At 55.9% G+C, this 16,172-nt stretch overlaps 1 protein-coding gene across 4 annotated transcripts in view; it reads left to right on the top strand.

Moving 5' to 3' along the window:
- The first annotated feature begins 4,534 nt into the window (after positions 1 to 4,534).
- Positions 4,535 to 16,172, top strand: part of CDH23 (cadherin related 23) — a 414,296-nt gene continuing 402,658 nt past the window's right edge. For all 4 annotated transcript variants that reach the window (XM_078434342.2, XM_078434344.2, XM_078434341.2 and 1 more), the window contains exon 1: positions 4,535 to 4,891. The gene's annotated coding sequence lies outside the window, so the exon portion shown is untranslated. The remainder of the gene's footprint in view (positions 4,892 to 16,172) is intronic.

The following is a 16,172-nucleotide window of genomic DNA, read 5'->3' as shown; positions in this document are numbered from 1 at the left end:
CAACCCTCAACCAGAAGGAGAGGGGGTTCGCGCTGCTGGGGCCCTGGGCAGTGAACATCTGTGTGGTTCTTTACTGCTGTCAACGTGCTTTCACTCCACCCCTGGAGGAAGGCCGGCCAGGCTGCACGATCTCCGGCTAAGGGAGCGGAAACCCAAGCTCAGAGAGGCTAAGCGATTTGTCCAAAACCACACAAGGTGGGGAGAGGTGGCTCTTTATCACACTGTCCATCTTCCTCCATGCTGCAGGTGCTTGGGGAGGGGCAGATGTTTTCGAAGGAAAGGGAGGTGGCGAGAACCCCAAGAGCTGTGTGGGTGGGCAGCCCTGAAATGCTTTGATGGAGGGCAACCCTAGCCCGGGAGAAATGCTAGATTTCCAGCGACTCATCCAGCTCGTCCAGAGGAAAGATGGAGTTCTTTCCCCACCTCCGAGTCTCCCGCAAACGCCTCCATGCTTCCTTTGGCTGCTTCTTGTGCAGAACAGCAGGACCGCTACTCACCTCCAGGATCACCTTTGCTCCTGCTGTTTCTCCACCTGGACTGTCCTTCTGCTTTTGCTGCCCGTGGAACTCCTGATCTTTGCAGCACAATCAGCCCTCGGGTCCCCTGGTCCCGGCAGCCTTTCTGGACCAAACTTTCTTGGAAACCTGTCACCTCACTCTCCTTAGGGCTCCCTCTCTGCTTTGCCACCCTCCCTTGCTAGATTTTAATTGATTTCTAGGTCTGCCTCTCTCTCTCTCTTATACCGGGAGTGCCTCAAAGACGGGGGCTGGATGTTATCCGCATCTGTGTCCCCAGTGCGTGGTGCTGGCCGGTTCTGCTCACGTCCGTGCCCCTCTCTCCTCTGCTATGCTCTGGATCCCAGCGGAGCTGCTGCTACAGGCTGGACTTCTCAAGCTCCCGGGTCTGCTGGCTTCTGGCTGGGGTCGACCAAAGGGAGGCCCGAGTGGGAGGCCAGAGGGCTGGGGGAAGGGAGACGCCGAGGTATGTTTCCTTCACACCGGGCTGCAAGCAGCGCTTGGCCGTGGAAACATCCTCAGTCCCCACCAGACAGGCCCACGGTTCCATCTTGCACTGCATGATCCTGAGCCTGGTAGCACTGCTTCCTCCTTTTGTCCCTCCAGCCCAGGGCGAGTCCGGCAAGTTCTCGCCGTCACCCACCTCTGGGTTACCTTGCCGTTAATTCCCCGTTTGAATTCTCAGCTCTTTCATCACCGTGCGGCCAAATTCGCTTGGAATTGCGTTACACACTCAGAGTGGCTCTGTGGGCTGGATGCACCCTGGGTGGACACCCCAGTTTCCTAGCTGAAAGGTCCTACGAGAAGAAGTATGGTGCCCGCAGCAGAGGAGGTGATGGTCTCCCTGAGCTGAGTGCTGTTTCGGTCCCATGGAAAATGCCTGAAGATGGCTTAGGGAGTCAGTTTAAGACAGATGGGGGCAAACCAGAAACAAAGAAGGTTTTAGGGTTGAAGAAACTCTGAAGAACACCTCTCCTAGCACTTTTATTTTATGAATGAGAAACATGAGGTGAAGAGGGGCCCGGTGTCCATCGAGCTAACGAGGAGTCTCGCATTCAGAACACAGAACGCCCCGCTTCTGGCTCCGTCACCTTGTCTAAAATGTGACTACCTGTGACCTACCGTACCTCCAGCTCTGCCCTTTCCCCTCAGGCCTCGGACTCGCGTGTCCAATGGGCTGCTTGACGTCTGGGCTCAGTCATAGCACATGGATGTCCCCCCATGGTGGCCCTCCTCCCACAGTCTCCAACTCGGGGACCACCCTGTGCATCTGCCTCCACAAGCTAGAAGCCCGGGGTCTCCTGACACCTGATCTATATCATCCCCCGATGGCTACCTTTCCCAGTCCTGGGGCCTTTTTGCCTCCTGAATGCCACCTCTCTCTCCACTCCCGTCACTACCACCAGGTCCCAGCCTCTTTCACCTGGACAGCCGCCACAGGCAACAGGAATGTGAGCTCTGGGAGGGCAGGGATTTGTGTGCAAGCACGTGTGTTTTGTTCACTCACGTATTCTAAGTGTCTAGATTCACGGGGGTCAGCCACCGTTCTCTGTAAAGGGCCAAAGAGTGGATACTTTAGGCTTCAAGGGCGGCATGGGCTCGGCTGCAACCCTTTAATTCTGCGGCTGTAGTGTAAAGGGAGCCATAATTAGCATGTTTGTGTTTCACGGAAGCTTTAGTGACAAAAATGGGTAGCAAGGTGGATTTGACCTGAAGGTGGCAGTTTGCTTACCTCCGATCTAGAAAAGTTCCTGGCACACAGTAGATGATAGGTACATTTTTTTTTTAAAGGTCATTTATTTATTTGGAGACAGTGAGAAAGCATAAGTGGGGGAGGGGCAGAGAGAGAGGGAGAGAGACAGAGAATCCCAAGCAGGCTCTGCAGTGTCCGTGCGGGGCTCCAACCCACCGTCAGACCATGACCTGAGCTGAAGTCAGACGCTTAACCGACTGAGCCACCCAGGAGCCCCAGTAAATATTTTTTTTTTTTTTTTTTTTAATTTTTTTTTTTTTCAACGTTTTTAATTTTTTATTTTTGGGACAGAGAGAGACAGAGCATGAATGGGGGAGGGGCAGAGAGAGAGGGAGACACAGAATCGGAAACAGGCTCCAGGCTCCGAGCCATCAGCCCAGAGCCTGACGCGGGGCTCGAACTCACGGACCGCGAGATCGTGACCTGGCTGAAGTCGGACGCTTAACCGACTGCGCCACCCAGGCGCCCCAATATTTTTAAATTGAATTGGTCCCTTATCATCCGTTGCCTCCCAATGAATTCCCCATTTTTCCAATCATAAATCGGATCGTGACGCTCCCATCCTGCAACTTCCACCCCACCACCTGCCTCAAAGCCTCCACTCTTCGGATAAAGATCAAATCCTGAACAGTCTGGCTGCTGCTCCCATTCTGGCTCCATACTCACGGTCCTCCTGGCCATCTCCGCACCCTCTCTGGCCTTCCTTCCTTCCTTCACTCCCTTCCATGTGCCAGCTCCTTCCGCCCACAGGGCCATTGTGCGGGAGGTTTCTCCTGCCTAACGCTTTCTCTCTCTCTCTCCGTTGCTCATCCTTCAGATCTCAGCTCAGCGTTACCTCCTCCAAGAAGTCCTCCCTGATCCCCTAGGCCAGGTGCCATGAAAGCACTCATCTTTCTAACACTGATTCTGGCTGTAATTCTAGCCGGTTATGCGTTTCATGGACTGAAGTCTCGTTCCCCCATTAGAGGACCTCCTCCACCAGGCACAAGGACCAAGCCTGCTTTGTTCCCCATCATACTCCCGGAACCTATTTCAGTCAACCAGCGCAGAGTAGCAACTGTGAATGAGCGAGTGAATGGTGAAGAACGGAAGGTCTGGGGTCAGATTCTCGGTTCAACACCTGACTCGACCACATGGGTCAGTCACCCACCTCCCTAAGCCCGTTTTCTTACTGTAAAACCAGGCTAATGACAGGACCTACCAGAAGGGCTGTGTTGAGGACAGGAGCGGAGTCTCAGCCCAGAGCCTCGCTCCAGGCAGCTATTGTCAATATGCCCACTGCAACACTGACAGGTCCAGAAACCCTGTCACGTGGTAAACATGTAAAAGAATTCAGAATGTTTAGCCTGGCGAAGTGAAGATCAAGGTCAAGGAATGACCCTCCGCAGCTACAATTCGTGAATCAAATACGACTCCTCCCCAATCCAGCCGTCCGGAAAAGTCATGAAGTCTCCATCCCTATAGGTGGGCAAGAAAAGGCCGGGGGACCCTTACTGCAGGATGGTCTACTGCACAAGTGAGGGTGTTCTGGTGACCTCAAGGCCCTCTTCCCATCCGGGGTCCTTCATTTGTAAGCACCGGGGGGACATTCTGAGCTCGAGTGAGGGAGACGGCGCAGGTGGGAGCGCCATGAGTGGTGTGGGCAAAGGCAGCTGGTTGAGCCAAGCGGCCTCGGGGACTAGAGGGACGGAGCTCAGCGATTCTGGGAGCAGAGAGGGGGCGCTTAAAGCCAACAGATGGCGCCGGCTCACCCAGGCCGTGGGCCGGCTCGCTGGCTCCGGCTTCCCGGGAGCGTTTCCCGGTTCGGCCGGAGGCGCGGAGCCGGCGGGAGGCCCGCCGGGCCCCCACCCCTCTGCGCGCCCCTCTCTGGGAGGGCGGACGGCCCTGCGGGGCAAGGCTCCCGCACGCACCTGGGGCCGCTTCCGCGGGCGTCCTCCCTGCCCCTTGGGGGGGGATTCGTCGAGTTGCCACAGCAGCCGGTGCCATGACATCGGCAGAGGGCAGCTTCGCCAGCACTGAAATATTCATGCCCTGAGCGCCTGGCCGGGCTCCGCGCGGCTCCCGGGGGTCGCAGCGGGACCCGGCAGGGGCCACCGCGATCCCGGGGCGCAGCGTGGAGGGGGTGGGCGGCGAGGCGCGGCCCGGCCGGCGGGGGCCGGGGAGGAGGGAGCGCGGGAGGGAGCGTCAGGAGGCGGGGTCTGGGTGGCGGGGGCCGAGCAGGGCGGAGGAAGCGAGGGAAAGTTGATCGCGGACTTGAGCGGCGGAGGCGGCTCGGGAGAGAGGGGCGCGGGCTGCGCGGCGCGATGCTCGGCGACAAGACGCGTCCGACGGCGGCCGGGCGCTGAGCCGGGCGGGGCGGGGCGGCCCGGCCCCGGGCATGGAGCGCGGGGGTGCAAAGCCTCGGGACGTTTGGGGTGCGCCTCGTCCGAGCCCGCGGCGCGCCTGAAGTTGCAGGAGGCCAGCGGCGGGCCCAAGGGGACGCTGGAGCGGCCGGCGTGCCGAGGGTGAGCCTTCGTGCCGGCGGCGAGACGCGGCGGTGGCCAGCAGCGGAGCAGGCGGCCCGTGGGGGCCGACCCGGCGGAGAGCAGAGCCCGAGGCGCGACGCGGCGCTTCTCCGCACACGGTACCGACAGCCGCGCACCGCCCCTTCCCTCCCCGCTTCCCTCGCTTTCTCCGCGCCGTTCGCCCGCCACGCGGCGGGAAAGTTGCAGCCCTGGGGTCGCGACCGCCGCCGCCGAACCACTTGTTCCGGGCGCGGCCATCGCCCGCGGCGAGCGTCCGGGGCCTCCTTCCGTCCCCCGCCCCTGGCCGGGGTGCTGCGCTCGTTCCCAGCCCGCGGCCGGACGCGCGGCAACTTTGATTCCCGGGAACTCGAATTCCCGCCGGGTTGGCCTAGGGGGGACAGGCACTGCACTCCTCACCCGGTTCCTGGACATTAGGTCGCTTTGCTCTCCGCGCCCTGGAGAGGGTCGGGTCTGGGTCTGGGTCTGGGGTGGGGAGAATTTCGGCGGTAAAGAGAGCGTCGGGATCCCACTCCCGTCCCCTTCGCGCTCTGGGTCCCCATTTGGACAGTGGAATGGGGTGGGGCGCACCGCCACCGCGGGATGGGTAGTGGCGCTGGAGGGACCTCCAGTCACGTAGCTCTGCCCTACCCTCATCACCTCTCAGTAACCGCGAGAGACCCCAGAGGACCCCCGCAACCTTCCCAAACCGATCCGGCTTTGGGGAAATGCACCCCTCGCGGAGCAGGGAGCCTAGTGCGGCTTGCACTTCGCTTCCCCAGTCAGTCCGCGGGCAGGTCCACCACCGACGGTGCTGGCTGTCCCTGGAGGCCTGCGCTCGGGATTGCTGCCCCTTATCTCCCCTGCAGGTCAGCCCGGCACGCGTGGACAGCCCGCGCGTTCCAAGGTGGTGGCGGCATCAGCCGGCGAGCTCTCAGTACCTTGCTTTCCGTGAGCCGGCACCTAGAGTCGCTGCCTCTGTGCTCGGAGCGGAGATCCGGTGCCATCGCCGCCGGCCACCGCCCCACTGCGACCCCAACCCCCCAGCCCTGGTGTTGTCAGTGGCCACTGGGGGGAAAATTAGCCTTTCCTGAGTAGTAACACGCCTCTTCCCTCCCTAGTAATTCAGAAAGCAGCTCCTGCCTCTTGTCTGTACTTTGCTCTTTTAGACCAGAGGCTTTGACCCTTACCGTTCAGGCAATTAGCAAGAGCCCCCACCCCAATTTGAATTTTGAAGTAAGCTGGAGAGGCACGTGAGGATTGTGTGTGCGTCCCCGCGGGCGTATTGGGTGGAGTCAGTCCCTCGACTGGGTGGGGGTGGGCTCCAAGAGCCACGGGTTGGAGCCAGGTGCGAGGTGCTGATGAGTCAGCCCATGGTGGGGAGAGCTGGCTGGAGTTAACATTTGGGTCACGGTGCAGGGGTAGGCGCACTGCGGGCAGCACCCACGGGGTGGGGGACTAGAGGTCATTCTGCGGGAGGAAGGGCCAGGAGGGCAGGGGGCTCAGCTGCGAATAGGAATGCTTGGGGAGGGTTCTCCTCTGGCGGGAGAGGGTCAGAAAGCAGAGGACCTGGATGACAGGGAGCGGGGGTACCCCATGGGCTGGAGAGATAGCACAACGGAAGTAATGGGTGTGAGCTAGGTGGTGGAGGACAGTGAGCGAGTGGGAGGCTTGGGGCTAGCATCCTGGCCCTTATTTGGGCTGGGTCCCCATACACATGTCTGTCTTGGCCTTCCTGATCCTCAAACAGCTGGGGTCCTCACATCTGCCTGCTGAGGGGCTTGGTTTGAGGGTTCTATTGGCAGATGGTCATGTTTGCCTCCCAGATAGCTTCCTCTTCCAACAAGCCACCTTACCTGCAGTCTCACCATTTAGGGTTCATTTCTTTGAGCTTAATATTTTAAAGGGCGTCTTTCTGAAGTCCTTACTTTACATGTGCATACTTCTGGGAGGTGAAGGCATGGCGGAGCCTTGCGGTCCCGAGGGTGGCCTGTGGACACACAGCATCACTACCCCCTGGGGGCTTGGTAGAAAGGCAGACGCTTCTTTCCCATCCCAGAACTCTTGAATCAGGATGTGTATTTGATAAGATCCCTGAGTGATTTGCTCAATAAAGTTTGAGAAGCCCTGGTCCACGGTATCTTCTAGGGACATGAGCATTTCACAACCTTTTGGTGCAGAAGGAGTGTCCCCCATAGGGCAGTGGATCAGAACGTGGGTTTGAGAACGAGACTGGAACTTCCTTTCCTGCATCATGCTAGGGTCGGGTAACAGTTTTCCACTGGCGCCTCGGGGCCATCCCCTGCTAATGCCACAAAGTGTCTGTGTTTTGGGGACCTGTAAACAGAGTCACGCAGCGGCCCAGCTTTCCGTGTAGTCAAAACTTTAGTGTGTGTGCTGCCTTTGGGCTGGAAGAAAGTGGGCACAGGGCAGGGTTTCTGGAATCTGATATACTGCTCTGCCCCTAGGAGGCCTGGGGCTGGATAGAGGCTGTCCCTCAAAGGGAAGGAATTGAGTAACCGTCCTCCACTTCATCTGTCCCTCCCACACCCTGGAGGGCCTCACTGACCACACCTCTCAGCGGCCATAGGACTTACGCAGAGGGAGCTGCATACGTGCTAATCTGGGATAGCCCACGGAGGGCAGGGTACTGACCAGGCTCCACTCTCACCCCTGCAGCCCAGGCTGGACATTCCACTTTTGCTGCCCTGGGGCCAGGGGAACCCCTGAGCCCCAAGACACAAGGATGATGCCAGCCAGGATGGTGGCAAGTTACCCCCTGGTCTTCTGAAGGAATAATGGCGATCCGGAAGCCATCAAGGCTGGCCTGAGCGTAGAAGATTTGGCAGATTTGGCTCAGCGGCCCGGTGAGGCCAGTGGTGTCACAGGTGAAAGGTCATGGCATATGCCCCAGCCCTGTCAAAAGAGGACTGCCCTTCCCCTAAGCTGGCTTCCTTGCCAGGAAGATGGCAAGCCTTCCGGGGTGCAGAGTGACCAGAGAGCCGCGTGGGAGGACACAGGTCAGCCCGGGCGTGGGCCTGACCACGGTGACGCTGACGTGAGCCATTCCTTCGTCAATAAGAGTTCAAACCCAACTAGATGAAGAAAAGACTTTTTTTTTTTTTTTTTTACGAACACTCAGGTTTTTAAAATTGTAGTGTTTTAGAATGTAAAGCTGTTTTTAAAAATTGCCTTAATTGCCTTTGAACTCGTTGATTTCGAGCAGTTACAGTGGTTTTTTTTTTTTAATTCATTTAAAAAAAAAATTTTTTTTAAACGTTTATTTATTTTTTTGAGACAGAGAGAGACAGAGCATGAACAGGGGAGGAGCAGAGAGAGAGGGAGACACAGAATCCGAAACAGGCTCCAGGCTCTGAGCTGTCAGCACAGAGCCCGACGCGGGGCTCGAACTCACGGACCGTGAGATCGTGACCTGAGCTGAAGTCGGACGCTTAACCGACCAAGCCACCCAGGCGCCCCTTTTAATTCATTTTTTATTTTGAGCCTCGATTAGAGTTTTTCTTGGCGCTGGGGCCGTCTTCTTTGTGCCGGTAATAGGTGAGCAAGGTCATTCACGAGGTAGGCTCTTATGCATGGGGGTAGTTAGCCTCCAGGAAGAAAGGAGTGGGGATCAGAGGGGGTTTTTCTGTGCTCCAGCCTCGTGCGCTTACATGCATATTACTGACGCTGTTTGGGGATCGCCAACCCTGGGAAGCCTTCACGGACTCCTCTCCAGCCCGTGCTCCCTCCCTCACCTCCTTCCCTGGCACATTTTACTACTCTGCAGGGGTCTGACCCCTCTCCTGGACAGTGAGGCCCCCCGAAGCACGGGCTGTATCTTACTCCTCCTTGTATCCTCAGGGCCTGCCACGCTGGTAGACTTATGCTTGTTGACAGAATGGCCTATTGTTGCCAGGCGATCGATCCCCTAACTTCTTCTAGCCCCGCTGTTAACTGGCCCTTAACACGCAGGGCATTTGGTGTGGCCATAGCCAGTTTTCACTGTTCACGTTGGTTACTCTCAACACCGGGCAGGTTTGCCCGTCCTGCTGTGTTCTGGGCTGCGGGCCTATGCCCTTGGAGCGGAGGTCTCAAACTCACGTGCCTGCGAGGGCCAGGAGGCACACAGATACACGGTGCCACATGTGAGATGACAGGGAGTGGCAGGCACCGTGAGAACAGAAGGGCCTGGGCCCCGTACGAAAGGGGCCGCGGAAGGCAAAACCCACCTCTGAGACAGAAGACGGAATCATGGTTGCCCTGGGATGTAATGAGGAGGGCATGAGGTGTGCTTCTGGAGTGCTGGAAATTTCCGTACCTTGATTTGCATATCTACAACGGTGGTGACTAATCATTTGTGCAGAAGAGTCAACTGAGAAAAACTGGAGCATTTATGGGCCATATCTATTTTGGCTCAATATGAAAATAGCTCTATCGAATCCCCTTGGGCAGAAAATGTGTATCCTCACCAACTTTATTGACCAGAAGGGTGTCAGTGAGAAACTTGGCATATTTAAGAAGGAGCCACACAGAGACAGCTTTCTTGTCTTCCACTGTGAAATTTAATCTGGATCTGTCATGGGGAAGGGGGCAGGCCTCTGCTGCTCCTTGCCGGTCTCTATATTTGGGTCTCGGCCTTCGTGCTCTTAAGGCACTCTCTCGCATCGGCAGTGAAAGTCCGCGTGGCTCAGTGTTTTGCCAAGGGGCATGGGAATAGCGGACGTCGTCCTCGGCCTCAGGGGCCTCAAGCTGTGTCACGAAGGGGGATTGCAAACCTGTTCCCTTCTTAATTTTTGGAAGGCAGCTTGGAAGCAGGCAGAGAACACTGGGATTGAACACCAGTGTGTCTGCCCTTGAGCTCCGAAGCCTTGGTCCGGCATGCCGCCTTGCCCAGGCCTTAGTTTTCTCATCTGTTACATGGGAATCATTCTCAATTGCCTTGTAGGCTTGCTGTCAGCATTAATAAGGGGAAAATGATAGAGCGAGCCTTTTGTGCGGTGCCTGGCTCACAGGACACACGCAAAATGTAGTAGCTTTCGTTCCTACCCCTTTTGATTTAGTCATGTGTGAGGCACGTTGTAGTCTAGCAATTTTGAGAGGTTGACAGTCTGTAAGCTCATAAATTGAATTCTGCCTGAAGGCGTGTGTGTGTGTGTGTGTGTGTGTGTGTGTATGGGTGTGCATGTGCGTGGCTGTGAGTTTTAATTTTAAATTAGCTACTAACAACATTAAAACGACAGCAGTTTTGCATGAAAGTCTAGGTGTCTGGCATCTGTGACTGGAGCTGGCGCTGGAGGGTCTGTGTTCCCAGTTGGCAGTTGTCGGTCGCTGCCGAATTGCAGCCTTTTATTTACTTCTGTTTTTAGTTTAAAAATTCTTTGAAGCAGAGCAGAAATGGAAGGGGCGATCCTGTGCGCGTGTGCATGCCTGTGTCGCCGCCACGCGGACGGGACGCGTTCCCAGTGCCTCGGCCGGCTCCCACATGCCCCCTCCCAGGCAGCGTCACCCACTCCAGAAGTAGCCACTTCGGACTTCGCTCTGACTTCTGTCTCACATCCGAGTTTTGCCTGAGAGCCTCCCTTTAGATTTCGGTGAGTTCACAGCCTTCACTCTCCACGAAGCCCCACCCTCCCTGCCATCTCACATTTGATCCCTCTCTACTCATTTGCCCTTTAGCCCTTTGAGGTTGTGACCTCCATTCCAAGGGCTGGAAGGGTCCTTAGAAATAGCTAGACTCCCCCTGTTACAGGTGGGGAAACTGAGGCCCCGAGCTGGGGAAGGGGCTTGTTCTAGGCCCTCTCCCTGGGTGAGGTATCTGGGCGGTGGCCGGTCAGGGGCTGAGCCCTGCTTCTCTTGCCCCAACATGAGGTGTGGAGCAGGCCAGGCAGGCCTTCGTCTCTTGGACCCCAGCAGCCCCGCGCCTGGCTGTGCGGTCACAGGCACCCAGAACCTCCCGCAGGCTGATCGGCCTACGAGGGAGGGAGTCTCTTGTGGCCCGTGCCTTCTTGGAAATGCATCTTCCCCCAGGCAGGCTGATAGCGGCACTGCTTTTCTCTTTAAAGGCCATGCTCCATTTGGAGAGGACCTGAGATGCCATTTGTGACAAGGGCCCTGCGTGCCACCTTGATTGTCTCTGTTTCTGACAGAAGGCTGTAATTTGGGAGTCAGTGAAAGTGAAGGAGGGAGGGAAGGAGAGGAGAGAGCGAGAGAGAGGGAGGAAACAGAGAGAGGGGGAAAAAAAAACCCAGGGTGGCTGGGACCATGTCTGGGTATCCATTTGTATCACTGGTCCTGTCTGCAAGGGATACTGGCTTTTCCTGGCTTCTAATTAGGGAACCAGTGGTGATGGAACTCGAAGCCTTACTGACCCTTCTACGGAGGCCCGTGGCTTCCTGTTAGAGGGCGATCTTCGGGTGGAATGCCACTGGGAAACCAGCACGTCCTGGGCAGTGGGGCAGAAAGTCCTTCCAAACTCATCCTCCTTTATATTTTAGGGTCTCATGTGCACTGTTGGGGAGGCCTCTCGTTCAGCCCTTCGGTCAGCGGGTACCGAGCATCACAGTGTTCCAGGCTAGCTCTATCCTCTATCTATCAGGGATTCGTGCCGAGAATCTGCAGCATGGCTGGCCCATAGAAATATAATGCGAGGGGCCCCTGGCTGGTTCAGTTGATTGAGCATCTGGCTCTTGATTTTGGCTTAGGTCATGATCCCAGGGTCGTGGGATTGAACCCTACCTTGGACTCTGTGCTGAGAGTGGGGCCTAGTTAAGATTCTTCCCGTCCCTCTGCTCCTCTCCCCTGCTCTCTCTCTCTCTCTCTCCCTCTCTCAAATTAAAAAAAAAAAAAAAGAAATATAATGCGAGCCACAAATGCAAACCACAGGTGTGGTTTTAAATTTTCTAGTAGCCACTTAAAGAGTTACAAGAAATAGGTGAAATTACTTTTGATAATCTATTTTGTTTAACCCAGGACATCTAAAATATTATCATTTCATGGGGCGCCTGGGTGGCTCAGTCATCGGTTAAGCAGCCGACTTTGGCTCAGGTCGTGATCTCACGGTCCGTGGGTTCGAGCCCCGCGTCGGGCTCTGTGCTGACAGCTCAGAGCCTGGAGCCTGTTTCGGATTCTGTGTCTCCCTCTCTCTGACCCTCCCCCGTTCATGCTCTGTCTCTCTCTGTCTCAAAAATAAATAAACATTAAAAAAATTTTTTTTAAATATTATCATTTCAACATATTATCAATATAACAAGTTATTATTTGTTGTATATTTTACTTTTTTTTTTTTTGTACCAAGCCTTTGGAATCTGGTGTGTGTGTTGCATTTAGAGCACATCTCAATTTCGACTGGGTACATTCCAAATGTTCAGTGGCTCCCTGTGGCTGGTGGCTACTGTGCTGAACCCGGGAAGGAAGTCGGGTAATAAAGACACACCCAAGCCTTTTACAGATGGCCCCGGGTGCTACAGAGAAGACAGGACACGCTAAAGGCAGAAAATAGGGTGGTTGGGCTCCGGAGGCCTCTTGGTGGATGGGAAGACGTGGGCCATCCGCGTGGACCTGAGCCCTGGCAGGGCTGGGGAGGGGGTGGTAGGAAGGAGGGGCCCAGGTGTCCACTGCAGCCCCCACCATCCCCCACAGCACGCAGGACACCAGGCTTACTGAGCACACGACACCATGTCCCTGTCCATAGGAGATCCGAGTGGAGTGGGCCTGGCATGGAGACTAATACTTTAGAAAAGCACTTTATCTCTGGTGTGTGTGTGTGTGTGTGTGTGTGTGTGTGTGTGTTTCCCCCATCTTCTCTGCACACTTCCCATGAGAAAGGTAAGGATTAAGTTCATCTGCCCCTTGCTATTTTATGCTGGGGAGTTTTCTTTTTTTTTTTTTTTTTTTAATTTTTTTTTTTAACATTTATTTATTTTTGAGACAGAGAGAGACAGAGCACAAACAGGGGAGGGTCAGAGAGAGGGAGACACAGAATCCGAAACAGGCTCCAGGCTCCGAGCTGTCAGCACAGAGCCTGACCCGGGGCTCGAACTCACAGCCCTCACGGACCGCGAGATCATGACCTGAGCTGAAGTCGGCCGCCCAACCGACTGAGCCACCCAGGCGCCCCGCTGGGGAGTTTTCAACCCAGCGAGGATGGCAGCCTGGAAAGCTGGGAAGTCGCTTGCATTGTGGAGCATTCGGGGTCACGTCCTCTGGGGAGAATGGCTGGGCTGTCTGCAGTGAGGAGGGGGCGGCGGGGCTCAGGTGCCCAGGGACGGGGGTGATCCAGAGACCTGGAAGCTTGTCTGTCTCCTTTCCCGGACTGGGAGGTGGGAGCGGAGCCGGGGTGGGGATCCTGGGGCCCCTGAAGAAGAGCCCGTGGGCAGATTGCTCTGGGGCTGGGGAAATGCAAACCTTACTTGCTGTCTGGACTTTACCCGTGACTGACCGGGGCCGGGGCGGACATTCAGGTGCCTACGGCTTCCAGACCGCGGACGTTAAGAGACAGACTGGCTGCTGTGCAGGCCCTGCGGCAAACCGCACATGCCCCCCCCCCCCCGTCTAAAGGGGGCGCCACCGCTTGCGTTCTCTCCCGTGCTTGTCAAGCTGGAAGGCAGGCCAAGCGTGGCCACGCACTGACTCCAAAATTATCTAGAAGTGCAGATTTTAAGAAATGCAAAATTTTGGTATTCTCAATGTTAGCACCTAATTCAAGTATTTAAAAACACCATGAGGCCATTCATTCGTTTATCAAATACTTATTGAGCCCTTACTGTGTGCCAGGCACCGTTCTAGGCCCCTGGGACCAATCGGTGGCCCCTGCCCTCGTGGGATGTATCTTATAGGGAAAACCCTTCAGCAAGCTGCATGTGGCCCATGGATGACCAGTTTATTGTGACCTCTGTCATAGACTTCTAGAGCATCAGGACTGGTAATAATAACAGAAAACACTTCCTAAGCGTTAACTGTATGCCAGGCCCTGGTCTCAGCACTTCCTCACTTAGTCCCGACAATAGCCCGGTGAGATAGGGATTGCTGTTACTCGTACCTTACAGGTGGCAGACCTGAGGCACAGAGAGGTTAAGTAGTTCACCCAAAGTCACATAGCTAGCAGGTGATGCAGTAGAATCTGAGCAAGGCGGTCAGACTCCTTAATCTTCAGTCTGTTCTTCATCCTGCACTGGGCTTGGAGAAGGCCAGAGCCAAATCCCTGATTACACAGATGGACACTGAGCTCAGAAAGGACAAGTGACCCACCTCGGGCCTGCACAGAGGCAGCAACAGGGCTAGACTCGGAGTGTAGCCCGTCGTGTGTGTTCAGTGCCATCTGGACCTTAACTGTGACTGGCCCTGGTTTGGGTCATTCAGGTGCCTACAGCACCCAGGCATTTAAAGAGAGTGAGGCTGGGCAGTGATTTAAACGTCCATGGGGTTGAACAACAGGGCATCGCCCCGGCTCAGGGCATCTGCCCTGATGGGATTGCCCCCCTCCCAGAGGGTCATGTCTTCGGTGGTTTCTGCACTTGCCTGGACCCGGAGACCCCAGCTGGACCCCCAGCTCTTCCCACCTGTAAAGCCTGCGGGTCGAATGCAATGACTCCTGATTGAATCCTACCCCACACTGCCCCTCAGCTATTGGCCTGGCTGGCGACTAGCTACCCGCAGTGTTTCAGGCCAAGTGTGAAGGTGCTTGGGGAAATGTATTGTGATATGTAGAAACTGCAATCAATCAATCAATATTTGTTAGTTATCACTATGTATGGATGACTTAAACTATGTGGGATTTATAAGATATATGCAGACAGATATTTAAATAACATGAAAATCTCTGAACCCAACAGCGGTGTCTTCGAATGGCTTAATGACTTATGTCCACTCTATCGATTTGGTACCCATCTTTTGGGGAGAGTGTACGAGTCAGCAAATATTTATTAAGCATAATAAATAAAAAAAAATTTCTAAAGTACAGAAAGGGACAAGACATGACCCTTCCTTCCTGTGGGCTCTCACACTTATTCAGAGTACCGTACTGGGGACAGCTGATACACTGTGTGTGTGTGTGTGTGTGTGTGTGTGTGTGTGTGACAGAGAGGAGGGGGCCTGCAGCTACCTTTGGAAATGTTAGCATCTCAAGCCTAACTCAGCCAAGGTGTTCCTTCTTTGCTCTTCCTCACTGACCCCAAAGCTCTCCTCCTTCCCCGAAGTGCAGGTTGACACCTGGGGGCTGAGTTAGCACCGGGATGGCTGCATCCTAACAAGGGGGTGGGAAGGGCATGGGGGGGGGGGGTTAAAGAGTGGGGATTGCCGCAGGCTAGGCCTGCCAGGATGCTTGACCTGCCAAGCCGAGCCCGAGGGCTGTTGGAAACTGGAGCTCAGGCCGGAAGAAGGGAGCCCATGAATAATACAGCGGGAGGGAGGCTGTTAACTAGGTGACCTGGTTGCACCTGCGTGCTTCACAGCTTCCTCGGGAGTCGCCCCGAGGAGGGCCTGGCTGTCAGGTGAGGGCAGAGGGGAATGGGAAAGGCCAGGCGGAGACACAGCTTCTCTGTTATCCTTTCATCTCTCCGGCTTAGAAGTTCTTTGCACTAACAGCTCGCTCTCCATCTGACTTTGACCCACATGGCCTTGGCTGTGCGTGTGCACGTGTTCTCACAAACAGGTGCGCTGCAGCGGGCACACCTGGTCCCTCCTCAGCAATGGCCGAACGTAAGGGTGGTCCTTCCCTTGTGCCCTGCCCCCCCGGGCCTGATTTCCAGGGCTTTTAGGCGAACTGGGTGTCAGGCCTGCCCTGGTCTCTGGCATGGATGTGCCGTGTCACCTTTGCCAGGGTGGCCCCCTATTTGGGCTGCTTCTGGTTGCCATGGACATAGGACTGTTTTGTCTCCCCGGGCTTGGGCCTCCGACAAGCCAGGACTGTTTGATGTAAGCCGGAGGCAGGTAACTCTGACTTTCTCTTCGGATGCTGTGGGGTCTGTCGTTTTAAGTGTTTGTCACTGGAGCCCGGCTACGGCCACCCAGACCTGGCACCAAGGAGCTTCTGCACCCGCATACCCCCCCGGAAAGCAAAGAGAGCCTCTGGCAGAGACGAGGGCCCCTTCCAGGCAGAGCAAAGGGCATGTGCTTAAACTGCAGCAGGACAGCTTAAAGGCAGATTCAAGAAGAAACTTGTGACACAGTCTGTCAGGTGAGGGGTGGAGTCCGAGATGCTAGAATTCATTCCCAGAGGAGGCTGGCTTTGCCTTAAAAGCAGCTGTTTCCAGACCCGTGGGCTGGGGGTGGGAAGCAGAGGGCCCCTGGCCAATGCCTACAAGGGGAACAGGGGCCCCCATCCTGCACCTCCTCTTTGTCCTGAGTGCTGTCAGCGGCGGTCTGACCTCTGAGAAGGTTCCAGGTCCTCCTCTACAGGATAAGGAA

The sequence above is a fragment of the Panthera onca genome, chromosome D2 (assembly GCF_046562875.1).
Source record: "Panthera onca isolate mPanOnc1 chromosome D2, mPanOnc1 haplotype 2, whole genome shotgun sequence".
NCBI classification, from domain to species: domain Eukaryota; kingdom Metazoa; phylum Chordata; class Mammalia; order Carnivora; family Felidae; genus Panthera; species Panthera onca.
Note: the sequence above shows the minus strand (reverse complement) of the source record. Positions and strands in the feature narration are given on the sequence as shown.